This window comes from Scyliorhinus canicula, chromosome 21 (assembly GCF_902713615.1).
Source record: "Scyliorhinus canicula chromosome 21, sScyCan1.1, whole genome shotgun sequence".
In the NCBI taxonomy this organism is placed as follows: domain Eukaryota; kingdom Metazoa; phylum Chordata; class Chondrichthyes; order Carcharhiniformes; family Scyliorhinidae; genus Scyliorhinus; species Scyliorhinus canicula.
The window spans coordinates 26,551,672-26,574,802 of record NC_052166.1 but is presented as its reverse complement, the minus strand read 5'-3'; positions in this window follow the sequence as shown (position 1 = coordinate 26,574,802).

Genomic DNA, 23,131 nt, shown 5'->3' with positions numbered 1-23,131 from the left:
CTCTCCCCCCCCCCCACACCCTCATGACCGGATGACCCATGAACGGTATTTATTTGGACTTCATTTGGCCATCCCCACAGTCACCGTCCTTACCCACGGAAAAGTGGTCCAACAAGTAATGGAAAATATTAAAGCAGCACAGCTCACTGCAGCGGTTTGACTAAGCGCTAGGAAAAAGCAGAGTAAGGCCTGCTTTGATAAAACAGTACACCCGGTAGAATATACAGTCGGACAGCAGGTGATGGTCTCCCTGTACAACCTTGAGTTCATTCCTCACCCCCAAATTTGCAGGACCCTACTCAATTTCTGACAAAATAAGCCCCTCAGTTTATAAGATTACGTATCCAAACCGAAAATCAGGATGGTTTCATATAAACCAACTGAAGGTTTATGGAACTCGGTGTAGCCACTCACGCTACATTTGACTGGCAATAGCAGAATGTAAGAATCAACCGAGTTTGGTCAGAATACTTTAGTCTTTGTTGGGGGACAAGGCAGGGATGCGCTCTCCCCATTACTGTTTGCCATGGCCATAAGACCCTTAGCAATGGCTCTGAGAGCAGCGAATATCCGGAGGGGGTATAGTGAAGGGCGGGGGTGGGGGGGGGGGGGGGTTGGAATACAGGGTCTCTCTCTATGTGGACAAATTGCTGCTTTATATCAGAGTCTCGTGGGGGGGGGGGGGACCAAAATCATGGAGGTATTAGGAGAATTTGGGCAATTTTCAAGCTATAAGTTAAATATGGGAAAAAGCAAGATGTTCGTGATTCAGGCACGGGGGCAGGAAAGGAGGCTGAAGGAGCTACTTTTTAAGGTGGTTGGGAAGAGTTTTAGGTATCTGGGGATTCAAGTGGCCAAGGATTGGGGGCAGCTTCACAATTTAAATTTGGGCAAAGCTGTGGATCAAATGAGGAGGGATTTTTGTAGATGGGACATGCTCCCACTGACGCTGGCAGGGTGGCTTCAGACGGTGAAGGTGACTGTCCTTCCGAGACTGCTTTTCTTTTTTCAGTGTCTCCTGATTTTTGTCCCAAAGGCTTTTTTCAGGAGAATGAATGAATGAAAATGAAATGAAATGAAAATTACTTACTGTCACAAGTAGGCTTCAATGAAGTTACTGTGAAAAGCCCCTAGTCACCACGTTCTGGCACCTGTTCGGGGAGGCTGGTATGGGAATTGAACCGTGCTGCTGGCCTGCCTTGGTCTGCTTTAAAAGCCAGCTCTTTTGCCCTGTGCTAATGTGGCGATATCGAGGTTTATATGGGCGGATAAAATCCAGACAGTAAAGAGGACACTCCTGGAATGGGCCCGCGGGGAAGGGGGATTGATTCTCCCGAGCTTTATTAACTATTACTGGGCTGCCAACATATCGATGGTCAGGAAGTGGGTAGTGGGGGAGGGGTCGGTCTGGGAGCAGATGGAAGCAGCATCCTGCAAAGGTACGAGTCTGGAGGCTTTACTAACGGCGACCCTGCCGTTCTCGCTGGCTCGGTACTCCAAAAGTCCTGTGGTGGTGGCAGCCCTGAAGTGGGGGCAATGGAGGCAGCATATGAGACTGGAGGGGGCGTCAGTGTGGTCATCGATCTGTGACAATCTCCGGTTTGTCCCGGGAGGGCTGGATGGGGGCTTTAAGGTATGGCAGCGGGCAGGGATTGAGAGGTTTGGGGATCTATTCCTCCAGGAAGGCTTTCCGACCTTGGAGACATTAGAGGAGGACTTTGATTTGCCGGGTGGGAACGGGTTTCGGTATCTTCAACTGCGGGGCTTAGTACGGAGACAGGTCCCAAGCTTTCCTCGCCTCCCCCTGAGGGGACTACAGGATAAAGTGCTGTCAAAAACAGGGGTTGGTGGTGGGAAGGTTTCGGACACATACATGGAATTATTAGAGTGGGAAGGGGCCACTATCAGAGAGATGAAGAGGAAGTAGAAAGAGGAGCTAGGAGGGGAGCTGGAAACTGAACTGTGGGAAAAAGCCTTGAAAAGGGTAAATGCATCCTCGTCCTGTGCTAGACTTAGCTTGATTTTAGTTCAGGGTAGTCCACAGGGCCCACATGATGGTAGCTCGGATGAGTAGGTTCTTCGAGGAGGTGGAGGACAGATGTGGGCGGTATGGGGGTAGCCCGGCTAAGCATGTTCATATGTTTTAAGCATGTCCAAAACTGAGGGAATTCTATCAGGGATTTACAGATATTATGATGTTATGCCGCATGTTCACCATACCCTCTGACCTTCCCCTCTCTGAGGCTGAGCGTGCTGTTCTCAGCAAAGGACTGAGCTTTGTACCCTTACGTCCCCACCTCAATGAACTCTGGGCTCGACATGATGTTGAACTCTTCTTTTGTCGCCTTCGTCTCCGTGCCCATTTCTTTGGGAAAGAATCCTTGCCCCCGTTCCACTAATCCTTTCATGTGCCTCCAACATTCTGCCTCCAAGTGGACCCCCCCGCCAGTACAATTACCTGCCCTCCAGTGCCAACAGGCTTTACAAATATTATGTCGGAAGTTCTGGAAGGCAGGGTAACTCCGTGTCCAGAATTAGCAATATTTGGAGTGTCGGAAGATCCGGGGGCAAAGGGGGGGAAGGGAGGCCGATATTCTGGCCTTCTCCTCCCTGGTGGCCCGGAGATGGATCTTGCTGAGGTGGAGCGACTCGGAGCCCCCGAAATCAGGAGAGTGGGTCAGCGATGTGGTAGAGTTTCTCAGTCTGGAGAAAATCAAGTTCGCCCTCAGAGGATCAACACAGGGATTTGCCCAGAGTTGGCAGCCGTTCATCGATTTCTTTAACAAAAACAAGGTCAGCAGTAAGGGGGGAAAGGGAATAAGTGGGGGGGGGGGGGGGGGGAGGAAAATAGGAGGTATGGTAATGCTAAATAAGGACAGGGAATTTAGTATACGGATAATTGGGGATCGGGCGGGAGAAGTGGGGTACTTGGTTTATTGTTTGTTGTTATTTTAGGGGGTATTTTGTGCGTCGACCCGCGCAGTTGTTTTAGAAATGTCAATATGTTAAATTGTGAAAATCACAAATGCTTCAATAAAATATTTTCTGAAACAAAAGTAGGGCGTTCTTTCCAAGGACCGGTGCAGACTCGTTGGGTCGAATTGCCTCATTCTGCGTTGTAAACTTCTATGATTCTATGAACTAAATGGTGTCAGCTTTACCCTATTGGACCAGAAAAGACATAAAAAACTAGACTCGGGGCTGGATTCTCCGGACCCCCAATTTCTCGGTGGTGGGATTCTCTCCTCCCACTGTTTGTCAATGGGATTTCCAATTTAAGCCACCCCACATCTCTTGGAAACCCACAGGCGGGAGGTGCGCTGCCAATGGAAAAAGGGAACCCCAAACGGCCGGAGAATTCGGGCGTTCCTTGCCTGCGATTGTGACTTCAGAAATTCAAGTTCTATCTTCTGTTTACGCGTGTTTTAATATTGTTCTTGCTGCCGGGCACATGTCTACAGGAGACATCTTGAATCTGTTAATGTTTCATCAAATGGAAAGTGAATGCTGTGGCTTGGGAATAATCTTCTGCTGTTTAGTAATGGCAGCTGGTTATTCGATTTGTGTGTTATCTCCTATCTCTCTGGAGATGAAATTCAGCCTTAGAATCGTTGAGCACAATCCAATCATTGTCAGCTTTCAAACTGAGAGCCATTCGCTCGACAGAATTGCAGGGAGTATTATTAACAAAAAGACAAAGCAGAATGGTAGCTGGCCATCTTTCCCAGCGGGAGCTGCAATGTGCTCACCTCAGGGAATGGAATCAATTATCATACTGTTAAAGGGCCACTCACATCCCCGTAACTTCCCATCACGCAGGCATTTTTGAAATTGTGCAGTCAAGTGTTGTGATCATTTCGCTAAGAAAACAATTGAAGTTTTGTTTAACATGATGGATCGGAACAATTGCAAGCGAATGAACTAAAAGACGGCAAAAGATAAACAACTCGTCTATCCATCCCTTCCAAATATGTGACACTGTGACTATTTCATATCAGGATTATAACATGGTTAGAATGTTCCCGATGGTGGGGGAGTCCAGAACTCGGGGTCACAGTTTGAGGATAAAAGGCTAACCCTTTAGGACTGGTGAGGAGAGATTTCTTCACCCAGAGAGTGATGAATCTGAAATTCGCTACCACAGAAAGTAGTTGAGGCCAAAATGTTGTGCAATTTCAAGAAGGAATTAGACAGAGCTCTTGCGGTTAAAGGGTTCATGGTATATGGGGGGGAAGGCAGGATCAGGGTATTGAACTTGATGATCAGCCATGATAACAATGAATGGCAGAGCAGGCTCGAAAGGCCGAAAGCCCTCCTCCTGCTTCTATTTTCCATGTTTCTGTGTTTCTCTCTGCCCCTCGCTCCCACCCACCAGCTCCATAATCTCCTGGGAAACAAAGAGATCAAAAGTCTTCGGCCAAGTCAAGGGAAAGCTCTGAGAAATTCCTCTTCAATCTCCGAGGACAATCAAATTCCTGGAGACCATAGTGACAGGGAGTCACATGCTCCAATACCCACCAATATGTATGTAGCTGAATTGGTCGCACTTAGTAATTTGTGAAATTGTTGCTTAAAAATGGCATCATAATGGAACGATAGGTTTAGGTTTTGTACGTAAAACATCGGAACTTGGAAAAATCGTGTTCAAAACGTTAACTTTTCTTTCTCTCTTTGATTGCTCTCAATGCAGTTTTTTGGTTTAGTTTAAGGTAAGTATTTGAATACTTTTGTATTTCAGGATCTTAATCGCTCAAGCTATTGTGCATATGAATGTACTTTGATTTATTGGGAAGAGAAAGATCAAATCCTGGATCAAAGCCAATTAGGGATGGGCAACCAATGTTGGCATAGCCACTGACATCAACACCCTATGAAAGAAAACAGAATTAATGCCAAGTCCTACTTTAACGTACTCGTCTTCAGGCTCACGTCAGGTAGCGGGGCTTGCAAACGCCACATCATCAATATATTTGCATGCTATGGCCAGATCGAAGAATTTGGGGTGCTGAGACATTTGAGTACATTAGCACGTGTGTTGTGAAGCTACTGTACCATTGACACAATTCTGTGCAGTTTTGCTTTTTTTTGGAGTTCTCTGCCACGAGTCAGGTCTGACCACAGTGCCATGACCTCCACCATGAGCAGGGCAAGGAGGCCGGTTCTGATTCCAACCAAGCCAGGACGGGAATCGTACTTTGTGCTTTTGACACCACTCAAATCCACTCCAGCCAACTGAGCCAACCAACACTCCACAGACATTGAATTGGATTGGATTGGATTGGATTGGATTTGTTTATTGTCATGTGTACCGAGATACAGTGAAAAGTATTTTTCTGCAATCAGCTCAACAGATCATTCAGTACATGAAAGAAAAGGGAATTGCTGCAGTAAACTACACTTTTACATGTTTTAACCCACAGCTTTTCGATAGTGATGGTCGAGGCTCCAATGTCTTGCAATGGCTGACCGCTCTTACCTCCATTAGTGTATGTTGCACGGATTTACAAGTTGATTCTCCACTTGTTTGGTCGCACTGTGAACGCATCTTCTTTGGCCATCAAGGTCTGGGGTGGGACTTGAACACAGAGCTTCTGACTCAGAGACAGGGATGCTACCCACCACACCACTGGACCTACCCGCATTTAACATTGGGCACCAGAAAAAAATAATTTGCATTTACATCCTTGCACCATGTCAAGACATCCTACATCACTTTTCTGGCCAATGGCTTTTAACCCCCGATTTCACCACAGAAGAGTTTATCTCGGTCTACATCAAGATAATCGATGACTTTTGTATCAGTTTGTGCCTCAATCTGCTTATACCCTGGGAATATGTACAAGTTTATGTTGGTGGGCACAATGCACAAGTGCAGCATTTTATTAGGAGCACCTTTAAATATTGATGAAAAATAATGCTGAAAACTGCAAGATAGGAATTCCAAAAATGTCTAGTTACAGCTAGATCATCTCGACAGAAGCCCAAGATCAGGTTTCCTGACAAATCTCACAGCAGGAGAAATTAAATTCAAGGAGCTTTCAAAAAATGAAAGTTCACTTAAAAAAAATAAGCACTGAGTAAGCACATAAAGTTGCTTTTAATGCGCTGAAAGTTAATTTTATTTCAAAGTCATACAGTGTTGTTCCTTCATAACAATGGACAGACAATATTTGATCAGTAAGAATGCTCATCTACATACTCCTAGCTCTGTGAAATCCTTAGTGTATCGTTTATTTTCTGTGATCTATCTACAAATGCCAGCAGCGGCGACGGCAACAGTGGTTCAGACTAGTTTGTGCTTTATTACTGAGATACCCTATTAGATGCTTCCAGGGTGGATTGATCTCCTGTCTGTATTGTACTGAATGCTACAAATCCCCACAAGCAGAGGCTGAGGCAACATTTAATCCAAATGGAAAGAAAAATGACAAACAATTAGAAATGCCAAGGCAAAAATGTATCTACTATATTTTGCAACTGCGAAGCAGCCTCTCCTTTGCGAAAAGGAACTTGCGGCTTTAGGGTTATCCAGAAGTGGAGACATGAAATTCTGTTCCTTGGTTACCCATTTTGTTGGATGTTCTCCAGGCTTATAAGATGACCTTCATAGAATCTACAGTGCAGAAGGAGGACATTTGGCCCATCGAGTCTGCACTGACCCTTGGAAAGAGCACCTTACTTAAGCCCATGCCTCCATCCTATCCCCCCAACCCAGTAACCCCATCTAACCTTTTGGACACTAAGGGGAAATGTAGCGTGGCCAGTCCACCTACCTGCACATTTTTGGGCTGTGGGTGGAAACCAGAGCATCTGGAGGAAACCCATGCAGACACGGGGAGAAAGTGCAAACTCCACACAGTCACTCGAGGCCAGAATTGGACCCGAGCCCCTGGAGCTGTGAGGCAGCAGTGCTAACCACTGTGCCACTGTGCCGCCCTAAAATCATGCATGACCTCTCATGCATAGCAGTAGAGGCAGAGCTGTCGAGGCAAGCTGAGTTGCTTGAGAGTTAATTCCATAGAATCCCTACAGTGCAGAAGGAGACCAATCTGTCCATCGAGTCTACACTGACCCTCCGAAAGCGTAACGGCCAACTCCTCCACCCTATCCCTGTAACCCCACCTCACATGCACATCTTTGGATACGAAGGCACAGTTTTAACATGGTAAATCCACCTAACCAGCACATCCTTGGACTGTGGGAGGAAACCCACACAGACATGGGGAGAACATGCAATTTCCACACAGTCACCCAAGGCCAGAATTGAACCTGGGTCCCTGGCACTGTGGAGCAGCAGTGCTAACCACTGTGCCACCATGTTGAGTAAATAAGAACATATGAAAAAGCAAAGCTGGCTTTATTTTCAAGGCAGTTTTATACCTTACTGCAAGAATTGACCTTGCAAGGATCCTGCGGATCCATAATAAATGGCCAACCCTACTCCGAATATGCCTTGTGGTGTCAACTTTTGTTGCCATGAATTTAATACTCCATTGCTACAGCGTTCATTATAGTGAACATTTAGAATTCTCTATCCCAGAGAACTGTAGATGTTCAGTTCTGATTGCATTCAAGGCAGAGGTTGCTAGATTCTTGGGCACTAAGTGAGGAAAGGGATATGGGGGATAGCAGAGGAAGGTGGAGCTGAAGTAGAAGATCAGCCATAATCATATTGAAAGCAGGTTTTGTTAATTTGAATTTTCAGTGTTGGTATAAAATTATTTTTGTGAAGTAACCTCACACATAATACAGTTCTTTGGTTTGTCTCAGCATTTGCCAGTACTTCACACATTGTGCGGTGGCTGCTGTTATGTTGGTAAATATGGCATCCATTGCTCACATGAACTGAGATGAATGAGCGGCTAAGTCTGATCTTTTTCTCAGTTCTCATTCACCAAAGGGTGTATTTTGGCCAGGGCGCTCTGCTTTGAATGATACCACATTAATCCTCAGGCGTGACCAGGCAACAAAGATGTTTGCTTGCTGCCTCCATTGCAGCTCGCAGGTTGCACGGGTGATTACAGGAATGGGCAGCTCTACGAGAACCCAGAAATATCACCAATAAAAACAGAAAATGTTGGAAACACTCAAGCCAGTCAGGCAACATCTGTAGAGAGAGAGAAACAGAGTTAATTTTTCTGGTCGATGACCTTTCATCATTGCTGAGAAGTAATGAATGTTCGCGGTACTATGATCACTGGGAATCAATCAGTTTTCAAAGGCTTTTGAGGTGAAACAACTGTCAGTATGCATTGCTTTCTTTTTTCTCCCCCCCAGCATGGCTGTCTAAAACTATGCCCCAGAGGTCACATTGCAGAATCTTTAGATATGCATCTACAAGGTACTTGAGGTCTTCCCTCAGTGAACTTTTGATTGTTTCACAGCTAATCATTGCTCGAACGTTCAGAAAACCAGTTCTGTCGGGGAATATTTCAGACTGGGAGCAAATATGACATTCTGATCAGCGAACTCCTTTGCAACAAATATTTCAACTGACCTCGAAATAACATTTAGACATTCTTCCTCTGACAGTCATGACACACACACACAAGCTGATATTTGGCAACGTTTACAAATGTATGCAATGCCAATCAATCTCCCAAGTTTCAGCAGGCATCAAACTGCTCAGCTAGTTATTATGTTGTTATCCAATTGTTTGAGGAGAGGGTGAAGCAAGGCTCAAGGTAATGCATAATATTTAATTCATGCACTCATACATAATACTGTGGTATTGGGTGTAGTACTGGGGGCAGGCTGACAGGAGGGAAAAAAACGTATAGGCCGAAAACAGGAACTACCAAACAAGGCCCTGGCTGGAATCGATACTGGCCACCTGTTAGAGCACTCAAGTCAACACAGATACTCAATGAGCGCAATTCTCCTGAAAAATTTTGAAGTGTGGTATCGAGCGGGAATTGCCTCGAGTCTATGGGCGCTCGGCCCAGCAAGGCCGGCAACTCAATTCAACGTTAGTTAGTGCACTTAACGAGGCCTCTTGGGCTCCTCACCATAAATAATGGCTCACCAGCTGATTCGCCGAGGCCGTGCTCGCCAGCCCCCTCCGCTAAAATATCAAGCAGCACTTAAACTGCACTTGCTCAGCCAACCCCAGCCAGCTCGCAACAATAGCACCAATGAGACCACCCCAAGATTCGAGGATGCCGTCCTGGGGAGGCTCCTGGACACGGTGAGGGCAGGGTGATGTCCTCTTACCCCGAAAGGTCCCAGAGGGTGAGCCACAAGTTAGCCAGTGCTACCTGGGATGAGTTGGCAGCAGTTGTAAGCTAGGGTAGTATGACTGGGAGGACTCATCAGCAGTGCAGGGAGAAGGTCAATGACCTACACTGGACAGCACGGGTGAGTAGATACCAACGCCCCAATCCCTGAGACCCTTCTGCCCACAACTCTTCATGCAACCCCAGCCCTTCCTCTGACCCCTCTCCCCACACCCTCCATTAACCCATCCCGCACCACTGTGAACCACGAGAGTGGCTAATGATGGAAAAGCTCTCCCACAATCAGCAGGACAGGACCCAGACTTGCGGTAGGTGCCGGACATAAGAATCCTTACCTCCTTCGAGGAGAGGACCTGGAGGTGGCGAGGGTGGCCGAGGACAGATTGGTCACCCACGTGGAGGCTGGAGGATGCCAAAGAGGTGAGGAACCACCGGGCTCCACTCGGGGGATCTGTCAAACATGAGTAGTGATTGCCTTACTGACTGATCCATCTCTCCCACTGACCTAATGTCCATTCTCCTACAGATTCTCCAACCAACAGTGCTGGCCAATCCCAGGCAGCCCCCTTTCCGGACTCCGAGGAGAACACTTTGGGAAGAGCAGCTGTCACCCCCCCCCCCCCCCCCCCCCCCCCCCACCCCCCCCGGTACAGATACACACATCTTCGTGGGACATACTACTGGACAGGCTTCTGGGGCAAAATATGGTGAGCACCACACCACTGATGATGTACATCAGGTGGAGGCAGGAACCCTCCAGGCGAGAAGCAGTTGGAGGGCTGCTGGATCCCAGGACGACCAAACTAGGACCCAGCCTCATGCTGAGCTTGTGGAAGTGGGTTACCCGGAGTGATGGAGACAATAGGGAGTGGCTGAGATGTTCAGCGAAAGATGTCAGCATCATTCCTGCAGATCCATAGCAGCTTGGAGGAGTCCCAGAGGCTACGGGCGCAGGAGATGGTGCCGTCAATGAGTGGCACCGAGGCCAACACTGCTAGGGTGGCGACTGCAGTGGAGAGCCTGGTGCACAACGTCGGCACCATGAGTCAAAATGTCCAAGGCGTCATGCAGTTGGTGGCGGCCATGGCTGAGGACCTCGGCAGAATGACCACCTCACTGGGGGATGTCACCCAGCACCAGGCTGACCTTGATGACGTTCTACGGGACATGTCCCGCTCTCAGATGGCCATGGTGCTGTGGAGCTTTTCCCCGTCGCAGGTGGCCATGGCTGAGGTGCTGCAGAACATGTCCCAGTGACCGAGGAGCATCGCCGAAGGTGTGAACACGGTGGTGCGGACCATGGGAAACTGCCAGGGCTGGAAGAGCCAGATGATGCAGGGGCAGCCAGGGGCTTGAACCAACTGCCCCTTCATCCTGAGGTGAACCCCTGGGGCCTATGGGCACCGAACGGGAGGGAGGCCCCCGGGTGCCAACCCGGACCTGCCCCATGGAGTGGTGACGGTGGGCACCAGCTCCACCGAGTTCCGCCTCTCTGATGAGGCCGCATCTCGAGGTCAGCACATGGGACAGGGCGGCGCGGCTGTGCATATGCCGTTGACAAGTGAGCCGGGGCCCTCCTGCCCCAGAGCCCCCAGAGGACGCCTGTCAGGGGCATCGAAGGCAACACGACGAGGCAAGCGGCTGGCAGCCTCCACCTCAGGAGTTCATCCTGGGGAAACACCTGGACATAGTGGTGGAGCTAGGAGGGTCAAGCACATTGAGGATCACTGAGGGAACCGGAGGAGGTGCTGGGGGGCATTGGGTGCTGGAGGTGGGGTGCGGCACCACTGGGAGTGGACTATTGTACTGCACATTAAACTCCTTTTTGCACAATCATTACAATGCCTTTGTCACTTTATTCGACAATGCTGACCGACCTCCAGACCCTTTGCCCATCTCTTGAGGCATCCTCCAGTGGAGGCGGAGAATCGCGGAGACCCCGGAGAATACCGATTTGGGCCCGCTAATGATATGCCAGTGGCATTTACTGTATGCATGTTCTGGAATGCATTGATGCCATTGTCGAGGCGACAGAGAATTGTGATTTGCCGTGAAACTGTCAACTGCCATGTTTTCGGCGTCAGAACCAATTTTTCACCCGATTCAGGCATCAGCTGACAGGGAATTCCAGCCCATCATCTTTCAACGGAGCATTTGATGCTACAACGGCCACTCTCTTACTACCTTCTTCTGGAGGCAGCCAGCGCAGTGCATAAAGGTCTTCTTGCAGATGGCCACTGTCTGCCGCAGTGCCTTTTGTATCTGCATCATCCGGCCAAGCTTCGGAAAGAACTGAGAGACCCATGATCTCAGTCTCCACCCACTTCTGGTGGAAGGAGTCTCTGTGATGGGAATGAAATCATTGCTCAATGAATAAATCTCCTCAACTGATTCTACATAAAATGTCTTCCATGAAAGGTATTGAATTCTCGAAATGTGCGTCATCATATGATTTTTCCAGAAAACTCATTGTACGTCAACATCTCCACTCTATAATCGAGTGCGCTGATTGTGAACAAGTCAGAGAGCAAATCAACAATCTGGTCCCCCATTTAAAGAAGAGGGGCATTAACCGGCCTTTTGTTGGGAGGTTTGTGCCATCCGGACCTTGCAATGTAATATTTGCTGGATGAAGGAATTTTGAAGCGTGCCCAACTGATCGGCAAGTGCGTTGACAGAAACTCCAATGGCAGTCTTCAGTTCAATGTCAAAGTCTGCAAGTCTGTGCCATTATCTTGGCACCTCACTTGATGCTTACATCTTGTGACACTTGCAGGTTACAAGGCTGTCCATTGCTCCAGCTTGTTTGGATGGATGACTCCTGATTGGCAAGGGCTATTCCTTGAAAAGGTGGCTCATTACCCCATTCCCATCCTCAAGAGCAGAGGCTGAGGAGAGACACAACAGGAGGGGAGCCTTCACAAGATTGGTGGCGGAGATGGCCACTGGACTGCTCAAGAGGTACTTTAGATGTTTGAACCAATCAGGGGGAGCATTGCAGTATCTTCCAGAGCGTGCCTCCCTTATAGAGGTAACATGCTGCACACAGCACAATCTGGCTCTGGTAAGGGATGCTGAGGAAAGCAAGGCAGCTCTACTGGCCAGGGAGGATGAAGCCAGTGATGGGTCTGATAGAGGACCTGGGGAGGCACAGGGTGAGGACGTCGAGGTGGATGACGGGAATCAGTAGGGAGGCAGGGTCACCAGGGATGGATTGATCTTGCAAACGTTCAGCTAGGCATCTAATCCTTCCTCATGCCAAAGGCACTGTCCCCTTTACAAACAATAGTGATATGCTGAACCAACTCCAATCTCCATCTGCAGACAATACAATGCAAGGACAAGCCTGTGCTGCATCTGGCCCCTATTGCAACCATCAAGCCAACTTAGCCTATTAAAACACAATCAATGTTTATGTTCTTTTCAAAGCAGCAAAGAAAATACATTCTGGCTGCACCCTCCGGAAACTTCTATATGTTGAATGCAAATAATGTCACCTGTGACAAGCCCCTGTTGCGCTCAAGGTGCCATCAACATAGATTTATGGGTGATGCATCTTGCTGCCCCACCCCTTCGCCCCCTCACTGGCAGCAGCATTTGAAACAGCCAACGGACTCTGCTGTCTTGGTGATCATGTCCTTGGTGGTGATCCTCTGGCTACTGGGGCCTGCTCTGGCTCTGTCCGAGAGCTTTCTTCCAGCGCAAGGACTGGGGACTCCATCATTGCAGCATTCTCCAAAGTAGCGGTCACTGGAAGAGGATAGATGGACATCTCGCTGAGAGACTAGGTGCCTCATTCATCTCCCACACTGGCAGTGACCTCCTGGGGTTAGTGCTATTTCATAGGCTTGCAGGTCTGAGCACAACCCCACGACACCTGATCATGTTCCAGGTGCAGCCTTTCCATAAGGGTCACCTCTCTTTCAATGGAGGAGGCTCTGTTCTTGTGCTCACGGTCAATGCAGTGTTCATGTTCCGCATGGACCTCTCTATGACGGAGATGATGGCATGCAAACCCTCAGTCTCCGCCAGATCTCCCTTTCACATCCCATTGGACATCGAGCATTTGCTGCCTAATGGGCAACTCCAGAAGCTCATCATCTGCCTCAGGCTCAGCATGGTTCTGGTCTCCTGCAGTCATCCAACTGCCGGAACCCTAAGACCACTTCTCCTGTCAGCGACTCATGTGAGTGTGATGTGCCTTCACCACCACACAATACCTAAGGAACTGACAGCCTACTGCCCACGACGTGCTAATTTCGGCACTTATACTTTCTTCAGATAGAGGGTTTGATGCGGATGCAGTGTCAGTGTCTCGTGGTCAGAGCTTAAAAGGGGGTCGTCAGGATCACCAAAGACTCTTGCGGATGGTGCATCTACAGGAGGAAGACAACAAATCAGAATGCTCAAATATCATAGTCACTGTGCATTATAGGCAGGCTAATGAGACAACTGGAGACCTGCAATATGCTGCCATCTCCATTGGAGCTTCAATGAGCAGTCTGATTGCGACATTCCATTTCCGATGAGAGGACCCCATAATGTTTGCACTCTCTGCCACACTTGAGTTTATACACTGGACTCTTACCTTCATCCAAGACATTCGCCTCACCACGACCGGTGGAGCGAACTCCGACATGGCATTCCGCCTCTAGTACATCCATCTCATAGTGGGTCAGGCCTTGCATTGATGCCCCACCACCCGTTCTTCTGCGCTCCATTGAATCATGGTTTCTCTGCTGATAAGGAAGAATATAATTCATCATTAGTGCTACCTCTCGCTGAAGCATCATTCCAGCTTTCCTGCCCCTCCGCTTCCGCCTTCCCCCCTTCCCTGAGAGCCAGTTTTCAGGGTGTGCCAGAGCAGCACAGCTTACTTTCCAAATTACTCAGGTCAAGTGTACTGACATCCCAGCTTGGCAGTGTTGACTTCAGTACCAGTGACACCAACACTCTTCTGCCCCTGAGTATCATGAGGACCGAGTCCCCGGCCACACTTCGCCACACAGTTGCATGGATCTCTATACTCACCCTTGCCGACCGCAGAAGATGGTTGAATGTTGTGAGGCACTGAAGACACATGCGGTGCACCACACCCTGCCCACTGACCTGGCCGCCAGCCTCTGCCCAGCCTTCGTGGAATATCCCTCCTGGTACTGACCCTTTCAATAGAGCCCCCAAGGCACTCATCGGAAAAACTGAGGGGCCGGGTGCCCATCAGACTTTCCTGCCTGCCTCCAGCACCCACCAGGTGCTGAGACCATTAGCGCAAATAATGCGTCTTTATTCCAATCTCTCTTCCTTTCCCCACGACGCCTGGCAGCCCTTAAGGTGTGGCAGGCAGAGCTTCTAACCCTGCCCCCTCCCCCACCCTGCCTGGTGCCCATTGGTCCCAGAACCTAACTCGTTCCCACCGGCCCACAGTGCCAACCGGAAGACATGTTTCACACTGGACGGGCTTTGTTGGCCGCTCAGTGTGAAATTGGGCTGAGAACGCAATCTTGCCGGTGGGGGTGGGGGTGGGCACGTGGGTTCCACAGCGAGTGAAAGTAAAAGGCATTTATTGAAACAACTAATATATAAATGAGCCCTGGTAAAACCTCACCGGGTACTCTCCCTCTCTCTGTCGGTCGGTTCCACACTGTCCAAACTTTTATACAAGTATTGGTAAGTTACCCTGCCTCTAGCGGGGGACCTCATTCTCCTCCTCGAGGAGCACGGGGAAAACAATCATCCCCACACCGTATGTCAGTGCTGTTTATTACAAGCAGATTCGATATCCACTTCCAGGCCCACCGACGTCACGCACACGCCAAGCGTAAAATTCAAGCCCTGGTGTCTTTGCTGAACATTTGCACCACAACATAAACATCTCAACATGGGTGCTTTAGGATTTCACACCCTTTCACCTATTTTGGCAGGCCTACCCTGTTAACAGAGTCTTTGGTGTTGCAATGGGATACAGCCGAATTTGTCTTTTTCCATTCGGACTACCTTGCACATTGAACTGCCTGATCTGAAGTGAGATTGCCCTTGGTGGGTTTGAAGTCCAAGAAGTCTCCATCATGGACCCCAACAATGATGCAGTCATGAATGAGATCATCTTTCACTGCCCCGTATCCGCAAGAGGTGATATGGGATGCTGAGAAATAATTGGACTGATTCCCTTGGTCTTTGGTTTAAGTGTGCGTGCTCTATAACAAGATTTAGTTTTGGGCTAAAGTATATGTCGAAGGCTTTGAGGAGGATGTCAAAGTCACATTCCACTCACGGTTCAAGAAGGCATCATCGGCTACGAGGTTCACAGCATAAGGAAATGAATTAATCTGGTGCTTCTGTTCTTTAATTTGAAAGCCCAATGCTACTTGATAATGGAGGATGTGTTTCTTCCATAATTCCAACTTTTGGCCTCTCTGCAAGCCTTGCAACTTCTGAAGGGGGCAATGACTGCTCACCAGGTATAGGCATTGTTATGGCTCCCCAGTTTGCCTGCCTCTTTGGTAGGTTTATTAATTCTTCTTTCTGCCAGGTTTTCCTGTCCTCTCTTGTTGTGATACTGTTCGTGGCATCAACCCTGAGTTCGACTGGTATCACCATTGCTGCTACCATTTTTCGTATACCATGGCATTGTTGCTGGCTTTGCATATGCATGATCTATCTTATCCAGAGAGGCTGTAGTCTGGTATTTCCTTCAAACTGGTTTACTGAGACTGAGGGCGGGATTCACCCATCCCCCAGCTGTGTGCTTCTTGGCAGCCTGCCGTTCACTGTTGGCGGTATTCTGTACTGTCAATGGGATTTCCTATTGAAGCCAACCAATGCCACGAGGAAACCTGGGGGCGGGGACGTGCTGCTGGTGGGAACAGAGAATCCCAACAGCTAGAGAATTCCAGCCTATATGTATGATAGGTTACGGAGTGGCTATGTATCACTTACATGCAGATTGTTCCATCCTCTCACCTGAATGTCTATCACACAACTGCTAATGTCAATGAGACACCTTGGTCAATACGTCACTCATTACCATAGCTATTCTATTGACACATTGCACCATCATAAGTGCTATTTGCTATTTGGCTGCCAGGCTGTTTTCACTCTGCTACATAGGAACTGAAGGCCATACAGCCCCTCAAATCTGCCAGTCAAGCAGATCATGGCTGATTTATATCTTAACTGCATTCACTCAACCTCATTCCATGTGCCTCACTACCATTGCCCATAACAACAATCTAGCAGTCTTGTGATTTGAAATTTGCAATTGGGCTAAACTCATCAGCTTACTGGGGGAGAAAATTCTGTGTTTTCAAGAATTCTTGTTTAATTTAAAATACCCAATTCTCCTTTTTCAATTAAGGGGCAATTTAGGGTGTCCAATCCATCTACCCTTCACATCTTTGGGTTGTGGGGGTGAAACCCATGCAGACATGGGGAGAATGTGCAAACTCCACACGGGCAGTGAATTGTAAGTTTTTTAATAAGTGCTTCCTGACACCAACCCGGTACCATGAATTATTGTGCCGTTCAATTTCCCCATTCGTACTCGGAGATGTTTGTAAAGCAGAGAGTTCGTAAATGGATTACTTCACCAAAGCAGCCCAAAGAGACAATTAATGACACCACATTGCTGCAATTATTTTCTTTGACTTCATCTACCTATTCAAGTGTGTTTCCTGTAGAAATGCATATCCCTGAAATAACATGCAGGGGATAATGCCTCTCAAGATGCTCTTGGGAGCATCTTACATTATTTCTCCATCTCACACCCTTTTCCCAAATCCTGAACAGATGCAGGAGAAAGCTCGTCATCTTATTGTTAATCCGTCTCTTTTCTCTAAAGTCTCTCTCTCACTCTTAAAGTATATATTTGTACACAGATTTGGATTCTTATCTTCCTCGGCTTTGTCAACTTTACTGTCAGTTATAGACTTGCCTCTATCGCATCTCGAGGCCCGACAGGAGGTGGGTCTGGAAGGGAAGACCGCAGAGCCATGAGGATGCCTTCAAGGTGCAATAAAATTTTATCAAGGTAAAGCTTTGCAGCTGCCATGTGACCTCCAGTGTTTAATTGGCACGTGATGTATTTATGTTAGTGCTCCTGCTCTATCTGATTTCTTTCTTAAAATCTACTTCAAAGCTGTGGTTGCTTTGTAGCTTCCATCCCCAACAGTTCATATCCCTCGGGGTTTTAATACTTCTGTGCGAATTCTGAAAAATCAAACAATGATATCCGGATGAAAGCAGGGAAGACTGACGGCCTTCTCAAAGTTCGGAACTTCAAAGGGTGGAAGCTACCATTCGAGATGGGTGCCTCACCCTCTACCTGGAAAAGCTGTGAGATACCGGCACTGGTTCTGCTGCCTTATCTTTGCCCGTCATCGACCGCCCCACAGAGGTTGCCATGGCTGCTGCTGGAACTCCATAGCGCCCATCCCCCAGAGCCCCAGGATCATGGTGTGGCCCCATGACAAAGTTAAGTGGTGTTGGGGAGGGTCTCACGGGGAGGGTAGGGGTCACAGGGAGAGGGGGTTCCATGGGCGTCAGCAGCAAGGTTGTCACTGGCCACCCACATCCCCCCTACACCACCCCCCCCCCCCCCCCCCCACACCTCCCGTCACCCCATATCCATGCCTCAGATCATGGTCAGGTTAGTGGAGATGGAGGGAACCCTTCACCCATCTGGCATCCTGACTGACATGCAACCGGCACAGTTTTGCCATTCATGCAGGCCCCATGTCAGCACGTGCTGGAGAGATTGTAGTGGAGGTGGGAAGAGACCCTTTAGCGGTTCCTTTAAGGGAAATCATGTTTAACCAATTTATTGGAGTGTTTTTGAGAAGTAAAGGGGAACTGGTGGATGCACTGCACTTTGCTTTTCAGATGGCAGTTGCCATGTCAAAGGTTATTGCAGGAAATGAAAGCTCGTGGTGTAGCGGGTTACACATTGGCATGGACAGTAAGCCGATATTCGGCATATATGGGTCACTTTCTGTTTGGTAAGATTTGATACGTGGTGTGCCACAAGGATCAGCACATAGGCTTCAACTTCAGTTCAGCGTCATTGAGCTAGAGACACTGTGCTGTATCATGGAAGGGAAGGGTTTGCTTTGTTTCAGGAGGTGGTTGCTCCCCTCAGGATAGGCAAAAGTTTACAGTTGGTTGTTGGTGAGGGAGAGGAGGGTGTGGCCGCAGGTCAGACAGATATTGGGTCTCAGCACGTATTGATGGTGGGGCTGCAGCTCCTGATCTTGGGTACGAGTTGCTTGCTGCGTGTATGGATGAAGCGAAGGACTGCAAAGGGAGTGAGCAGACGGCCATGGCGTCGGTACTCAGGGAAGAGTGAGAAAGTCCATTGGCATGGTGGGATTCATTTTAACCAGGCCTGAACCAGTGTACTGACCAGTCATATAACGAGGACTGTGCACAGGGCTTGAAACTAATAGTGGGGTTGGGGAGGAGGGGCAGGGCAGGGGATGGGGATTGGGGGGGGGGGGGGGGGGTTTGTTCAGGTGAAGGGAGGCTTAGAAATCTAAAGACAAAAGTTGAGGGTTATAGTTCTGTGGATAAAGACAAGCAAAGACAAGTCAGGTAGGGACTGAGAGTTTAGCAGAAACATGCATCAGCAAATAGGATCATTCATAGAATCCTAGAATCCCTACAATACAGAAGGAGGCCATTTGGTTACAAGGTAATCAAGGTTGAGAAATAAATATTCAAAGACACAAAATGTTTTGTAAAAGCAGGCACAATGGCAAAGGAGGAGAGGTAGCCCTGATAGAAAAGGATGACATAAGAACCTTACTGATAAAGGATCTGGCCTCTGAAGATTATAAGGTAGAATCAATATGGGTAGAAATTAGGAGCAGAAAGAGTCAGAATACAATTGTGGAAGTAATTTACAGTCCCTATAACAGCAGCTGTGCCATTGGGCAGAGCATTACACAAGAAATTATTAGAGCCTTTAACAAAGGAAGTATAATGATCGCAGGGGACTTTAATCTTCATGTAGACTGGGACAATTAAAATGACAAAAATAGTCCAAAAGATGAGTTTGCAGAATGTTTTCAAAATAGTGTCATGGAACAGTACATCGTGGAATCAACTAGGGATAAAGCTATCTTAAATCTAGTATTGTTAATGAAGCAGAGTTAATGAGCAATGTCAAAGTAAAATATCTCCTGGGAAATAGTGACCATAATACCGTTCAATTCATGTTAGGTTTGAAAGAGAGATTTACCAACTGCAAACAAAAAAAACTTAAACAAAACCAATTACATAGATGTGAGGGGAGAACTAGCTAAGATTAATTAGGTAAATAGACGAAAAGATATGGACGTAAATCCATACTGGGAGACAATTAAAGAAACAATTCAAAACGTTCAAAAAAATACATTCCATTGAAGAGCAAAAACTAAGCACCAAGGACCCATTTGCGGCTGGCTCAGGAAGTTAATGATGGCATTTGATTAAAAGAAAAAGAAAAGGGCTCTAGTGCCATCATTTTTAACCCATGTTTTCACCAGGGAATGTCCCAGTTTTTGGACAGGGCACCCTGTTTAAAACATAGGCTGTTGATGCCAAGACCAGAAAGGACAAAGCTTTGCAAATGCTGAACTAAATCCAACTCCATCCAACAGACTGTGACCACCTAATCACCAGCTTCAAATTGGAGAGAGAGGCAATGATATCCACTGGTCTGATGTGATAGACTTCATCGGAAAGCAGTTCACACATCGTATATATTCCAGATCAGGAGTTCCTTTTGTTCCATAATACCAGCGAGATGAGGGGCGGGAAACACATTTGAAGAAAGCTTTCTGTCCAGGGGACTAATTGATACACTTTTTGGGTTTGTTTTCGCTGTTTAGGTAAATCAGGCAGAGAGCGGAATAACTGGGATCAAGCCATGGGGCAAAATGAGGCATATAGCTGGAAAAGATTGGTATATCAGAGCAGTGACTGGCTCTCTCTCTCTCAAACTCCCACTACAACCAGGAACGAAGGGAGTCGCATACCCCAAGGAATGGGTACGACTCCAGGGACTTTGACCAGAGAGGACATGACAGGGTGAATGTTTCATCTGTAACCTGCAGAATACTCAGCCCAGCGCAATGTGGCAAGTTGCCTCCCATCTCTTCGGTAATCTTGGGGGCTTGACAACCATGAGTAAGGGAACCTGGAGGGACTTAGATTGTTAAAGTCAAAGAGGAAATACTCTGTTTCGTTATTCGCCACATAAGAATGGTTCGTGTCATAATATACACCAGTATATCATGGTGCAGACACACACACTGATGGACATACAGTAGGACCAATCAACATGCATAACACCGCAGCCAATCACCAGTGAGAGTACACTCACTATAAAGAGGGCATCAGTTTTCCCGCTCATTCGGGATGCAGCCTTTCAGAAGTACAGAGCTTACAGCTTACAGCATAGATCCTCACCATGTGCTGAGTGATTAGACTGGTTAGGATAGGCACAGGTCTTTAGTTAATCTAACATTGTGTTAACTCACAGTAAGAGTGTGTTCAACAGTTTATAGTTTAATAAAATAGTGTTGTACTATTTTAAGTGTTGGTGGCCTGTATGTGTTTCAAGGATCCAGAGCACCCAGCACATCAGTTAGGATTGGTTGTGCCAAATTTATCACGCTCATCACGTTCATATGTTTTGGTCCTGTCAAATGCTAGAGGATTACTGGAAGGAAGTTTTTAGGGTAATTTCTAAAGTGGTGCACGTGAAACTGGACCCGGGCCCCCAGGTGGCCATATTTGAGGTGTCGGACCAGCCAGGGTTGGAAACGGGTGCGGAGGCAGATGTCATAGCTTTCGCCTCGTTGATCGCCCGAAGGCGGATCCAATTGGGATGGAGAACAACCTCTCCACCCTGTGCCCTGGTGTGGCGGGGGGACTTGTTGGAATTCTTGACTCTTGATAAGGTTAAGTTTGAACTGAGGGGAAGGATGGAGGGGTTCTACAATTCGTGGGCATTATTCATCATGCACTTTCAAGATCTGGATAACATCAAACATTAGTGGGGGGGTGTGGGAGGGGTGGGGGGAGGGGGGCAGTGTGAGTTGATGGTGACTATGGGTGATTCCTGATTCCTTTTTGTCATTTGTTTATGTGAACATGCGCTCTCCACTCACTCTCCACTCACACTGCACACTGGGCCACCCATACTCTCTCCACTCACACTGCACACTGGACCACCCATACTCTCTCCACTCACACTGCGCACTGGACCACCCATACTCTCTCCACTCACACCCTGCCTACTGGACCACCATCCTCTCTCCCCTCACACCCTGCCCACTGGACCACCCATCCTCTCTCCCCTCACACCCTGCCCACTGGACCACCCATCCTATCTCCCCTCACACTCTGCCCACTGGACCAACCATCCTCTGTCCCCTCACACTCTACCCACTGGACCCCCCCCATCCTCTGTCCCCTCACACTGCCCACTGCACCACCCATCCTCTCTCCCCTCACACTCTGCACACTGGAGCACCCATCCTCTCTCCCCTCACACTGTGCCCACTGGACCACCCATCCTCTGTCCCCTCACACTCTGCCCACTGGACCATCCTACGCCCGGCCGAGCGTGTCTAACTAACCCCGTATTATTCTGTTCCCCAGGGCCAGCTGACGAATGTCCAGGGCCGTCTGGTGCCACACACAGGCGACTATCCGCGATGACCACTGCATCGAGGGTTGCACGCCAGAGGGTGGCAGGAGGTCGGCCAGGAGTGCCATCCTCCAGATCCGGGACTCTCGAGCAGGACATACAGAGGTCGGACAGTGGCAACTTTCATGGCTGTGTGTTGCCCGAAGGTTGGGCCTTGAGACAGGACAGGATGGGGTCAGTGGACCCAGACGCACAGAGGACGGCGACGCAGTCAATGGACTCACCTGAAGCTGAACCGTACATGGGCCGCGTGCGCCCTGCGCTGGGACATGACTGGGACCAGGACACTCCTGAATTTCTGACGGACGAGGACCTAGAGCTTGCGGCACTGCTGTCTCCCACACCATCCACCATCCCAGAGACACTCACCTTGGTTGGGCAATTAAGTGATGAGGCTCCTGGGTCATGGTCTGGTGTGCACCACACAGCTGAGCCGGTACAGCAGGTGGAGGTTGGAGCAGCCGAGGGTCTGGACAGTCGGAGGGCAGCCCAGGCCCAGCATTCAGCTGGCTCCTAGACGTTTCCCGGGTTCCTGGATTTACTCGACCCACCTGGACAGCCGATGCATTTTGAAACCCAGGGACACAATGACGGGATGAGGGCTGTCTTCCAGCAGCTGCAGACGCAGTTAGAGCAGTCAAACCGCGTCCAGGAGCAGGGAGTGGTGCCGCTCATGGCAGCCACCCAGGCCGACACTGCACGGGTGGCGTCGCGGTCGAGGCAATGGGTGCAATGGTATCGGCCATGGGTCAGGTTATGCAAGGCATTGGGCTTCAAGTGCACGCATCATCCATGGCCCTGGAGAGGGCTGCCCTCTCACAGGCAGCAATGCGCCACAGCCAACATGACATTGCCGGCGCGCTACGGGCCCTGGCCGACTCTCACCAGGCCATGACCCAGTCCCAGCATGCCATGGCACAGTCCCAGCAGGCCATGGCACAGTCCCAGCATGCCATGGCACAGTCCCAGCAGTCAGTCGCGGAGAGCATCGACCGACTGACGCATGTGCTGGATGGCGTCGCGCACTCACAGGTTGAGGTCGCACAGTCCCTGGCGGGAATGTCTCACTCCCTGGACTCCGTCTCTGTGAACGTTCGGACCCTGGTCAATACTGTTGCAGGCTTCCAGGACAGGCAGCGCCAGGTGTCGGTGGGGCGACGGGGCACCTCCCCGCTCGCACCTCCGTCCCACAGTGAGGCCCGGG